The sequence below is a fragment of the Gambusia affinis genome, linkage group LG02 (assembly GCF_019740435.1).
Source record: "Gambusia affinis linkage group LG02, SWU_Gaff_1.0, whole genome shotgun sequence".
NCBI lineage: Eukaryota > Metazoa > Chordata > Actinopteri > Cyprinodontiformes > Poeciliidae > Gambusia > Gambusia affinis.
Genome location: NC_057869.1, coordinates 33,147,378 through 33,161,474, shown reverse-complemented (window position 1 = coordinate 33,161,474; position 14,097 = coordinate 33,147,378). Strand labels below are relative to the sequence as shown.

At 42.5% G+C, this 14,097-nt stretch overlaps 1 protein-coding gene across 6 annotated transcripts in view; it reads left to right on the top strand.

Annotated features, from left to right (window-relative positions):
* Positions 1 to 14,097, top strand: part of LOC122821268 (transmembrane channel-like protein 3) — a 73,255-nt gene that overhangs the window by 57,068 nt on the left and 2,090 nt on the right. The gene's annotated exons all lie outside the window — the stretch shown is intronic.

Sequence of the window (14,097 nt, the reverse complement as noted above, 5' to 3'; positions counted from 1 at the left end):
ATCTGTGCCCACGACATTTCTCCACCAAACTTTCAGTCGTTTACATAATCCTAACCATATTTAAGAAGTTGAAGGAAGCAGCAGCAAAACCCCAGCTCCTACAGCCAAGTCTGTCCTGTTCCTCTGTTTGATCCTCCTCAACTTCATCACCTCTTGTGATTTCTGCATTCCGATCAATTTCAAAGAGCTCTGGTTCAAATTGAAAAGGCTTAATAATATGGAGTGAAGATAGTCTCCAAATATGTGTGTTACAGTCCGACCAGGAAGGCACAAGGACAAAGGCATATATAAAAAAATTGTTTATAATTATTTTTAAAAAAGATCTTAACAAAAGGCTTTCAACAACAAATCTCAAAAATAACACAAAATGGACCCAAAAGAAATCCTCAACTAAGACACGCTTAACAAACCAAAAACTCACCACACAATGAACACACAGGCTAGTCTACACAAACGAGGAGGGATGGAAAAGGAGACAAACAATGCATAAACATGAGTAACTAATTCAAACCAACACATTTTGACTAGAACACAACTGTAAAAACAAAACAACCTAAAACCAAAAATGTTTTAGCAGTTATGCTACTAGTAGAGAGAGGCAGATTCTTTAACATCATGTCCCCTGCTTCCAGCAGCCTGATGGTTTGTTCCACTTCCTGGTTTGCCTTCCAACCAGTCCTCTCCCCCAAACAGTCCTTGAAACTCAGCAAAACAAAATAGTTAATGATCCAAATAAACATAAGTTGAATATTAAATGTGTGCACCCATAATAGTAAACAACCTAATGCAATAACCACCACAAAAAGAGTGACATTTTAAATATCCATCCATCCATCTTCTTCCGCTTATCCGGGGTCGGGTCGTGGGGGTAGCAGCTTCAGAAGGGAGGCCCAGACTTCCCTCTCCCCAGCCACTTCCTCCAGCTCCTCCGGAGGAATCCCAAAGCGTTCCCAGGCCAGCCGAGAGACATAGTCCCTCCAGCGTGTCCTGGGTCTTCCCCGGGGCCTCCTCCCAGTGGGACGTGCCCAGAACACCTCACCAGGGAGGCGTCCAGGAGGCATCCTGACCAGATGCCCCAGCCACCTCAACTGGCCCCTCTCGACGTGAAGGAGCAGCGGCTCTACTCTGAGTCCCTCCTGGATGACTGAGCTTCTCACCCTATCTCTAAGGGAGAGTCCAGACACCCTACGGAGAAAACCCATTTCGGCCGCTTATATCTGCAATCTTGTTCTTTCGGTCATGACCCTGAGCTCTTTCTCCATGGCCTCTCCAAACTCCTCCCATGCCCGAGTTTTTGCCTCAGCAACCACTCGAGCCGCATGCCGCTTCGCCCGCCGGTACCCATCAGCTGCTTCCGGAGTCCCACAGGCCAAAAAGGCCCGATAGGACTCCTTCAGCCTGATGGCTTCCCTCACCGAAGGTGTCCACCAACGGGTTCAAAGGTTGTCGCCACGACAGGCACCGACAACCTTGCGGCCACAATTCAGATGAGCCGCCTCGACAATGAAGGCATGGAACACGGTCCACTCAGACTCCATGTCCCCCACCTCCCCTGGGACGTGTTCGAAGTTCTGCCAGAGATGGGAGTTCAAGTTCCGTCTCACAGGGGATTCCGTCAGACGTTCCCAGCAGACCCTCACAACACGTTTGGACCTGCCAGGTCAGACTAGGAACCTCCCTCACCAGCGGAGCCAACTCACCACCAGGTAGTGGTCAGTGGACAGCTCCGCACCTCTCGTCACCCGAGTGTCCAAGACATATGGCCGCAGATCCGATGAAATGATGACAAAGTCGATCATCGAACTGCGGCCTAGGGTGTCCTGTTGCCAAGTGCACATATGGACACCCTTATGTTTGAACATGGTGTTCGTTATGGACAATCCATGACGAGCACAGAAGTCCAACAACAGAACACCACTCGAGTTCAAATCGGGGGGGGCCGTTCCTCCCAACTACGCCCCTCCAGGCCTCGCTGTCATTGCCCACATGAGCGTTGAAGTCCCCCAGCAGAACAAGGGAGTCCCCAGGAGGAGCACTCTCCAATACCCCCTCTAGGGACTCCAAAAAGGGTGGGTAACCTGAGCTGTCGTTCGGCCTGTAAGCACAAACGACAGTCAGGACCCGTCCCCCCACCCGTAGGCTGAGGGAGGCTACCCTCTCATTCACTGGAGTAAACCCCAATGTGCAGGCGCTGAGATGGGGAGCAACAAGTATGCCCACTCCTGCCCGACGCCTCTCACCTTGGGCAACTCCAGTTGGAAGTATGTCCAGCCCCTCTCAAGGAGACTGGTTCCAGAACCAGAACCATGCGTCGAGGTGAAAGAGAGGTGACATTCCACATCCCAAGAGCTAGCTTCCGCAACCAAGGATCGGACCGCCAGGATCCCCTCCCTCGGCCACCACCCATCTCACATTGCACCCGACCCCTTTGGCCCCTCTCGCAGGTGGTGGGCCTATGGGAGGGGGTTCCCATCTTTCCTCTTCGGGCTGAGCCCGGCCGGGCTCCATGGGTAAAAGTCCGGCCACCAGACGCTCGCCGTCGTGCCCCCCCTCCAGGCCTGGCTCCAGAGTGGACCCCCGGTGACCTGCGTCCGGGCGAAGGAACGCCAAGGCCAATGTTTTTAATCATCATTGGGGTCTTCGGGCTGCACTTTGTCTGGCCACTCAGCTAGGACCTGTCTGCCTGGGGTGACCCTACCAGGGGCATGAAGCCCCAGACAGCAGAGCTGCTAGGATCATTGGGGCACTCAAACCCCTCCACCACAATACGGTAGCAGCCCAAGGAGAGGACATTTAAAATATATTGTATGAAAGATACAATATATTTAAAATATATTGTATTTTCATTCCACAAGGATTTTCATTTCACACTTCCAACAGCCTCTGATTTGTGCGCAAGTGGTGGTTTAATGCATTTAAATACAGTTTAAATATATTGTATGAAAAACATTTAAATAAACACTAACACTAGAAAAAATATGGAGGAACATCCACAGTGTGTAATGGTGTATTTGTAGTCCGTGTAAGCATCTTTGTGCATTACTTTGGATAGTTGTATCTGTGAAACATGATTTGTAAACCGTAAAAAGGACATTTGTGCATAACTCTGGGTACTTTTAAATATGTGGTGAAATGCATACACAAATATGAAGAAATTATAAATACAAAATTAAAGTACACATACACAAATACAATTTCTACAAACATTAAATTTCTTCTCCTATGCTTACAAATGTTGAGAAAGTACGCACGGGTCGCCTGATACACACAGACAAAACAGCATTTATGCACAGATCCGGTTACGAATGCACAAGGATTTTCATTCCACGCTTCCAACAGCCTCTGATTTGTGTGCAAGTGGTGTGTTTAAATGCTGCTGGAAAGCTGGGGCATATGACTTTTGCTCAGCATCGTGTTTTCAGTCCCTAAATGTTTCTCACTGTGCTTGTACCAAAGTGGCAAAGATGTCATTTCGTTGAAAAACAGAATATTTCAGTACTTCTTCATAATACTCCAAAATTGTTTATAGACATATTGTGCATTTTGTGAGCGGTACAGAAGAGATTAAGTGGTTAATAAAATGACCACTGGCTAGCGGAATGGTTCGCTGGCAGTCAAACCAAGAAGCAAGACAGAGCATCCCGGTGGTCTGTCTTCAGAAGTAAGTACCAGTTAAACCTGCAAGCTTTGCTTTCCAAATATAATGACACTTTTAAAGAGTAATTTTAAATCATACCTAACACTTAAGTTTAAGAGAATGTCTGATCCATAAAAATGATCTCTATGGTGGTTCTTACTGTATCCGTTCTGCCCAAAAGGTTCCTATCAAATTCCAAAGTCACGGAGCTGATTGATAATATTTGTGTAGTGTGTAAAATATTCTGATACGCCTTTTACTTTCTTGTATTCACCTAGTGAATATATAGTAAAAAAAAAAAGTCTTTCAATTGTGATTTATTACATTTTATGTGTATAAATGACCTTATATGTACTTCTCCACAGGACAGAGCGGCTGACTGATGAATTGGGGTCACATATTATTTTACTTACTAGAGGATCAGGACCTTTCAGAGCTCATCAACCCTCTGATTCGATGGAGCAGCTGCTGGAACACACTGACCCTCTACAACAGGGGTCCTCAAATCCAGGCGTCCATGTCTGGTGTCCTGCAACATTTACATATGTTCCTAGTCCAACCCACCTGAATCAAATGGCTGCTTGAGTTCCTGATAATGACCTCATGATTTGACTCCAATGTGTTAAAGCAGAGACATCTAAAAGTTGGAGAAACCGACTCTCCTGAACTGCAGTTGAAGCCCTGCTGTACAACTTTCACTCAGCTTCATCCCATTTACTTGCATACAGTGCAGCATGTGGAAATATTACCTGTGTCTTTATGCTCAAACCATTTTGGTGATCGTTTGTTGAAAGTAAATTACAAACATTTACCCATAGTATGACCACTAATATATGGCAGAAAGAAAGTTTGATGTCACAAATATAATAGAGGCATCATTCCATTTATACTGTAGAAAGATGACAAAAGTGTTTCCTAAATTAACTTTAATTTTCACCTCACTGCACACAAAGGACAGATGAAATATGTAAAATCACTCTAATCTGTTGAGTCTTTAACAAACTATAATCAAAGATATACATGGGTGGTTTCACAGCTACCTAAAGTTAACAGGTAAAATGTCTTAAAACTTACATGGATGTTCAAATATTTACTCTAATCAATTAACAAAAGAAAACACCATAACGCTGTGAATTCAAAGAAGACCAAGGCCAGACTGTACAGATTAAGGATAAATCATAATGTCTACCAACACATTATCTAGTGTTGTTAGGAAGGCAGGTTCTTTGGTCCGGTGGACGGCTCAGTTTGAAACTGGAGGTCTTTGTGTGGAACCTCTCTGAATCTCAGCTGCTGCAGATTGTCTGAAGATGCAAGGAAAAGTACAAGTAAACAGTGATAGAAAATGCATGTTGATTTTCCTGTACAACTGATGCACAGACAAACCTGACTTTGACCAAACATTACTAAACCTGAAAATTGCTTGTATCTTCACAATGTAAATGTAGAATGTTTTTCTTATGTCGATGGGTTTCCACTGGTATGAAAAAAAATTCATAACTCTACATGACCTTCAGTATAATTTTCCATGATCCACATACAACATGTTCATCAAGAAATGTATTTAACTGACAGACTAACTCCACCAAGTTGAACTATGGCAAACATGTAAAAGTGTAAAGCAGGGAGATGAGGAGAAAGCATAAATTACACAAATGTGAAAATGAAGCCCACACAGAAAGGTGTGAATTGAAAAGTGCCAATACATTGACTGAGGAATCATACAACGGTAGTTTCATAATCAATAACATATTAGCAGTAATGCAAACACAAGATTGCACATGTACATAGAACTAACTGCTTCTACAAAAGTTCAGAACAGACAGGCACACACTGCAACACCACTGGAGGTTTACTTAATGATTAAATAAATATATATTAATAAAATAGAATAATAGGTACTGCAGTGTACAAAATCAAAGAATGGTTCTCACGGAGAAGCGGCAGATACTCGTGTGTCTGCAGCCTCCTGGATAGAGTGTCGGCCACCACCAACTGCTTGCCTGGGATGTGAACCTTAAAAGGCATATCAGGAGTCTCTGGCAGCATGGAGGGGCTTTGTCCAGGTCATAAGTATTTATGAGCGACACAAGTGGTTTGTGGTCTGTTTGCAGAAGGAAACTGTCCATTCCCTGTACGTAGCGTGCAAATTGCTCACACTGCCACACACCTGCCAAACACTCTTTCTTGATTTGAGAGTATCTCCTCTTGGCATCAGACAGCGTGCGGGAGCAGACTGCCACTGGTTTTAAGCTGTCCTCATGTTCTTGTAGTAGAGCTGCCCCTAAGCCATAGCTACTTGCATCTGCGCTGATGACAGTTTTTCAATTTGCATGATAATGTGCAAGGGTTGGAGCTGACATGAGCATGGCTTTAACATCGATGAACCCCTGTTCTTGTGTGTCGTCCCATACCCACTTGTTCTCTCTTCTCAAAAGGCTGTTTATTGGGTGTAGCTTGGTGGAGAGGCCCGGCAAAAACCTCCCCACATAATTAATCAGACCCAGAACCTGATGGAGCTCCTCCTTATTTGTGGGACTCTACATCCACCTTGGTCGGGTCTGGTTTTATGCCCTCGGCACTAATGATGTGACTGAGGTACCGAGTTTCTGATTTGCTGAAATGACACTTTGCTTTGTTCAGCTTCAAGCCACTCTTCTTGATGGTCTTCAGAACTGCATTGAGGTGGTTGTCATGTTTCTTGTTAGAGTGTCACATCCATAAAAAAGAATGTTAACCATGACTACGACAACACTTTCATGGTCCTTTAGCAGTGTGGATAACTGTCTTTGAAAAATTTCTGGAGCTAACATAATTCCAAATGTTAGTTGATAATATACCAATGGGGGTTATAAATGTTGTCAGTCTTCTGCTCTTTGCATCCAGAGGGATCTGCCAAAATCCACGAGGCATCCAAGGTGGAAAACACGTTAGCCCCGGCCAGCTTTGGAGTGATGTCTTCCACAGTTGGTAAGAAGTAGTAGTAGTTTTACTGCTTTGTTTAGGCGTTTCAGATCCACACTTGATCTGTTTTTCTTTTCGACAGGAACCATTGGGGTGCGCCAATCAGTGGGCTCTGTACCCCACTGATTATGAAGGGTACCTTTATGACAGTAACCCAGAACAGGTATTTCTGTCCCTTAAACTGACTTGTGGCCAGCCCCTCCAGAGCTGGTGACCAGTGGCATTCTACTTGCTGTGACCAATCTTGGGCACTTTGGCAGTCTGTTAAATGCAACCTCAGAAATCACTGTAATATCTGCACCAGTGTCGATTTTAAATCTGACAGAACAGCCATTTACAAGTGTTATGTGCTTTCGGCACATTGTATTTATTTCTATTTTTTCTCTTGGATCGTTTTGTATTGACTTTAGTTGTATGATGTTTGTTGTTTAATATACTTTGGAGTTTGGATAATTCTTTCTTGTAATTTGGTGTTGGACCGCCTATAAATAGTCTGGGTCACGCCAGGTAAAAGGCGACGCCCACTCCCAACAACCACAGCTGGTGTGCATTGCGGTGATTTACTTAAGATAGTGGGCGTGGTGTTCTGGTAGCTTTTGTTTGTGCATGGGCTTTTAGTGGGAAGTGTGGCTTGATTCTGTGGTCTCGACATGGACTTTGACGTGGATGAGTTTGTTCAAAAGCCCACATTGGAGTCCTTGGGTAAATGCACAAAGGATCAGTTGCTGTTAGTAGCCGATCAGTTCAAGGTTACAGTAAATAAACGTGCTAAAAGAGGAACAGTTGAAGCTGAGTTGTTTGCAGCACTGGTTCAGGTTGGGATTTTTCCTGCTACAAGTTTATCAAAAAGTCCTGTTGGGGCTCCATCCAGAGCTTCGTGGTCAGATGATCCGGTTCGTTTGAAGGAACTTGAAGTTGAATTAGGACGGCTTGCTTTGAGAGAAAAGGACGCTGTCATTCCAGCGCTTATCACCCTGAAAGTCAGGGCACACTCGAGTGTTTCCATCAAACATTAAAAACAATGCTTCGCACCTACTGTTTGGAGTTCGAAAAGGACTGTGATGAAGGGGTACATTTACAACTGTTTGCTATACGGGAAGCGGTTCAGGAGTCTCTGGGGTTTAGCCCGACGGACTTGGTTTTTGCTGATACTGTTTGTGGTCCTTTAAAGCTATTGAAAGAGAAGTGATTGTGTGAAAAATCTGACCAAAATCTATTGACGACGTCAGTAATTTTAGACTGAAGCTGAGCCGTGCATGCGAGGTAGCCAAAGAAAATCTTCAAACTCACCAAGCAGCAGCAATTTCATTGGAGTTCTCTGTAGTTGGGATTTGGAGAGCATAGATCGCTCCCCTCCTCTACCTTGTTCACCATCTTCGTGGCCGGAGCCACTTCCTTGTGGATTTTCTTGCATTGGTTTAATTTTCGAGTATCCATCTTCTTCACTATCCATTCTTGTTCTTTGTCTTCGAGTTGCCTATCCCCCAAAGCCTCTCTTATCGATATTGAGCAGGGATGGGTCTAGGCCGGGTTGGCTACTGGCTTCACTGTCTGGATCTGGTCATTTATCCTCAGTAGAAGCTTTCCCTCACCTGTATGCCATACAGTTACTGCGAGGGTTGTGACTGACAGCCCTATCAATCACCCCTAGCTCTTCTCCCTAAGAGCTAGCCACTAAGTGAGCTATTCAGAATCACACATCTGTTTTTACTGACTTAGTACCTGAGGCCCTCCTACTCCGTTGGACTTGGGCCCACCCAGGGACGCCATGTTTGTTACTATGCAATAGCCAGCCCCGCCCTCTCCTCACAACTCCTCGGGCTGACTACTGACCAGTTCTCTGTCTAACAGGTCCGGAAAATCTCTAAGACCTGGGTCTTACCCTGAACAAGATCTATAAGAGATAATCTATTTAAACTGGTGGCGAAAGGAACTCGTCTAGCTCTAACTACCTCCTATCCAGAAGTTATGACCCTTTTCAGTTAAGAAACAATCAACTGAGTAGCCGTCACAGCTGCATAGCTTCAATAACCACTTCTGTTAACGGTAGTTTCCTTTCTGTTGCAACGTGCACTTGTTAACGGCAAGATATTATTTAGTGTCTAGGATTTAAGTCCCAGGGTCATTATTTACACTCACCAAAGGAAAGTCTGAAGCCACCACATTACTAGAATCATGTATACTGGTTTTAGCATAAATAGAAGAACTGTGATTCAAATGACTCAATTAATTTCAATGTCCACAACCTAATTAGAATTTTAAAATATACGTATTTATTAAGCAAGCTATAGCAGGGAAAATGACAGGCATACAGAATTTACTTGAGATTACACCATATAACGAAAATCAATAAAATTGATCAAATAAAGCTTTGGGGTGCGGCAGAACTCATACCCATCGGTGGAATTGGATCAGGGCAACAGAAATCCTTGTAGTCCTTGGTCAGAGTCTTTATCTTTGAATCATAAATCCTCCTTGGAACCGAAACAAAATAAACTGTCTGCTATATCCAGCCGAACAGCTCTTGGTCGATCCTGTGACTTTCGTTCAGTTCCCCAAGTCTATTGCGATGTGTTTTGAGATTGTAGAGTCGAGCGCAGAGTGGAAATCCAATGAGGAACCAAGAGAGTGGGTCGGTGGAACTTGTCCTCTGTCCGGCGTGAGATCATCCTCGGTGTTTCTTGCTTTCTTGGTTCCAGGGCGTAGTCCTCTGCTGGTCTTCTTGCCGCTCTTGTGTCGAGTCTCAGCGCCCGGGACGAAGAACATCGTATCACCTTGGTCTCATGGTTTTATACTTTTCTCCCTCCCCGGGGAATACACCGAGGGAGAGAGAGAAAAAGACAAAGAACAGTTTGTGCGCAACTTCATGGTTGCGCAACCTGACTCCAACTTGGGTCACAATGACCCGATTGTGAGATTATGTGCTTGTGACTTTTGGGACTTTCCGAATTGCAACAGCGGCATATTTCAGACTCCACACCCCAACCTTATACTTCTCTTTTGATTCTGTACTAACTTTAATCATACAAGTTCCTTCAATCATTAAGATCATATAAAAATATTAGTACATTAGATGATTTGATTCTAGTTCCTTGTTACAACATTATTGAAATACAGAGAACATATTCTCGTACAAAGAATACACAGTAAGCAATCATTATTAATCAACATACTACAAAGAATACACAGTAAGCAATCATTATTAATCAACATACAGGGCTGTAACAATCTAATCTCCTATGCTTTTTATGATCCGTGTTTCTGCATGAACCTGGACAGATCTCACAATTACATACCAGATTTCTTAGGTGGAAAGGCATTATTCCTTTTTTTCTAGATATGCATAAGTTCCATTCAAGAATAGATAACTTTCTTCTTGATTCTAAATTAATATCTAATGTGATATCTTCAAAATACCATATACTTTTAATCTCGGACCACTCTCTGGTCTCACTGACTCGACCTTAACCATAAGAAACAACAGTACTCCTGGCGCTTTCACCAATCCTTACTATCAGAGGAGACATTTTGTAAATTCCTAGACAATAAAATTTCTGAATTCTTAGACACTAACAATACAAAAGAGGTTACAGACTCTACTTTATGGGAAACTTTTAAAGTTGTGATCAGAAGCCATATTATTTCTTTTGAAAAGTTTCTGAAAAACAAAAGGTGAGAACGCCTCGCAGGAATTGAGGCTGAATTAACACGCTTAGAATCTTAACTACAAGTCCTCTAATGACCCTCTGACTTTACAAAACATTTTTGCTCTAAAATATGAATATAACACCGATCTGTCCAGGCAAGTGCTTGATCATTTGTTTAAAATTGAGCAGAAACACTTTGAGCTGGGTGATAAACCCCATAGATTATTGGCCCGTCAACTGTGGGGCTTGCAGGCCAACAGGGCAATACATAAAATTAAGTCCAGGACAGGAAAAATTATACCTGATCCAAAAGGTATAAATGACTCCTTTAAAGAATATAATGAACGACTAAGGCAAAAGGAAATATCTCAAACTGGCTCAAAGATCTAAATCTCCCTAAGATGAGTGAATCCGCTCGAGAGGCTCTTAATGCAGACATCACTGTGGAAGAGGTCCTTGATGTAATTAAAGCACTCCCCAAGACCAAAGCCCCAGGGCCTGATGGTTTTGGAACTGAACTCTATAAGGATTGTTCCTTTCCTTCAGAGGATGTTCACTCATTCTCTTGATTCAGGTAAATTTCCCCCACCATGTATGAAGCCAATATAACTGTAATACGTAAAGAAGGCAGGGAGGAGACCGAGCTTTCATCAAACCGCCCTATTTCATTATTGAATTCTGACATTACAATCTTTGCTAAAGTACTGGCAAATAGGGCAAATAGGCTAGATAAACATTTCCTCTATTGTACTATAGTATATAGTAGATTCTCTTTTATTTTTTTTCCCTGCCAGGGGGTCTTTTGTGGGCTCTAGTCTCCCTTATTCGAAAGTAGGCTGACAGGAAAGGGGGAAGAAGATGCAAGAGCCCTGTTATACTGGCAGGAAGGTGATGCTCAAGAACTGTCTGAAAACTTCCCCCCATGGGTGGTTATTGAAAGAAGGAAGTGGTGTTACTGACAGCTCTCTTCCAGCTCTTCTTTTCGCAGCACCGATATCTCCTGCAATTATCGGGGTAAGTAATTTGATCGTTTTAAATTCTTTGAAAATATGGAAACATATGAAGTTCCCCTGTAAGACCTCAGTTTATGCCCCAGTTTACTGTGACCATGCTTTTCCCCCCATCACTATCGGATTCGTCCTTTAAAAATTGGAGATTGAAAAGCCTTAAAAAATGTGTACATTAACAAAATGCTTGCTTTATTTGCTATGCTGAAGATCTGTTTTTCTCTTCCAGATACAGCTTTTTTCAGATACTTGCAAATTAGAAACTAATATTCAGAATTTTATATCTCTCCGGGAAGAAAATAAATTATGCAAAATTCTGCTGGGCTCTCCAGGATCGAAAAAGTTAATCACGAGTTTTGTTGACGTCTTTGCAGAGCGAATTAACTTTACCACAGACTCCTTGAGGGCTGCAATGGGGGGAGGAGCTGGGTTTGCAGATCGGGAGTGAAGTCTGGGAGGAGAGTCTTGGGAGGATTCGGACGTGCTCTATCAATGTAAGACACCAGTTAATTCAGTTCAAGGTGTTTCATAGACTCCACTATTCTAAAATTAAACTGCACAGAATATTTCCTTCGACATCTTCAAAATGTGGTAAGTGTAAGTCCACGGATGGCTTACACTATCTCATTTGTTCTGGACATGCCCCAAGCTCTTTCATTATTGGTGTGAGATCTTCAACTTGTTTTCTAAAGTTTATGGATGCACGTTGGTTCCCAACTCGCAGATTGCATTGTTTGGACATTACCCTTCTTTGAGGAACTGTTGTATTTCTAGAAAAAGTGATTAAATTAAAGATACAAGGACTTAGCTACCAACAGCTAAAGTAGCATAGCTAACGTAGACATTAGCTCCGGCTGAAAGAAAAATGAGGACAGAGTATAAAACTACCAGACAAATGAAACGTAATCTGAAATGATTTAAAATTACTCTTTAAAAGTGTCATTATATTTGGAAAGCAAAGCTTGCAGGTTTAACTGGTACTTACTTCTGAAGACAGACCACCGGGATGCTCTGTCTTGCTTCTTGGTTTGACTGCCAGCGAACCATTCCGCCAGCCAGTGGTCATTTTATTAACCACTTAATCTCTTCTGTACCGCTCACAAAATGTACAATATGTCTATAAACAATTTTGGAGTATTATGAAGAAGTACTGAAATATTCTGTTTTTCAACGAAATGACATCTTTGCCACTTTGGTACAAGCACAGTGAGAAACATTTAGGGACTGAAAACACGATGCTGAGCAAAAGTCATATGCCCCAGCTTTCCAGCAGCATTTAAACACACCACTTGCACACAAATCAGAGGCTGTTGGAAGCGTGGAATGAAAATCCTTGTGCATTCGTAACCGGATCTGTGCATAAATGCTGTTTTGTCTGTGTGTATCAGGCGACCCGTGCGTACTTTCTCAACATTTGTAAGCATAGGAGAAGAAATTTAATGTTTGTAGAAATTGTATTTGTGTATGTGTACTTTAATTTTGTATTTATAATTTCTTCATATTTGTGTATGCATTTCACCACATATTTAAAAGTACCCAGAGTTATGCACAAATGTCCTTTTTACGGTTTACAAATCATGTTTCACAGATACAACTATCCAAAGTAATGCACAAAGATGCTTACACGGACTACAAATACACCATTACACACTGTGGATGTGTTTGGACACTATTTTAACTCCACATAATAACTTTACTCATCACTATTTTGGCTGGAGGGAGTCAGGCAGTTGAACCTTTTGATGTCATTTACCCATAATGCATTGCAGAGTGCACATCTGTCATTTGACAATATTTTTAAAATTTATAAAACTAAATCTACTGCGTCAGACTGGCGACCTGTCCAGGGTTAACCCCGCCTCTCGCCCCGAACGTAGCTGGAGATAGACACCAGCAACCCTCTTGACCCCATTAGGGTGAACAGAAAATGGATGGATGGATAAATTTACAGTATTATTCTACTTTTTTTACATGTAAAATAAATATTTCCCAATATTGAATGAATTCTTTTACACACTCTGGCTGCACGGTTTCCCCCCGTATACAGAAGCTTGCCCTACACCACCAGGCTAATTGTTGTTTATTTTAAACAAGTAATTTTAAGACCCATCTATAAGGATATTTTTACTCATTAGCTTCAACCCGGGTGAGATTTGATTTTACTAAACTTTTATTTGTATTGATTTTATGTCTTTTACTGCGTTTTTGGGTTGAGCTTTTAATTCAGGTATATTATTGTGTGCTTAGCTTTGATATGTTATCTCTCATGTACAGTTCTTTGTTTCAGCTCTTTATAAATAAAGTGGATTATTTTACACAACAGTAACAAAGATAGTGAAGATGGGCTAAGGTCAGTTTGTAGTGGACACACTGAACTTGGGATGGAGCATGTTCCACTTTTCACTTAAAATATTCTTTTTGGAAGAAATTCTTGCACAACAGGTTTTTGTCTTCCTTTTATGCCAACAGTCTTTCCAGAGAATACTGCACCATCGCTTGTCACGAAGCTTGAAAGGTGTATTCACACCAGCCCTGTTTAGTCCACTTTAATCAGACTCTAATTTGCTTGTCTAGAAAGTCAGATTCATCTGGGGAGTGAGAATACAAATTGGAATTCCAAAATAAACTAAAGCAAACTGAACTGCCTACCAACCTGGGTCTCAGTCCAGCTGTAGTGAGCTCTGATATGGTCGGAAAGCAATGAGAATCCAAGCGGATCGGAAGTCGGTTGCCATGGCAACAGGTCTGCATTCTGTCACAGACAGCGAGGAAACGCAGAATGTAGATGTTTAAAACTGTTTCTCAGATTGTTTTCCCCTTGCTGTGGTGCATTGCAGCCGCT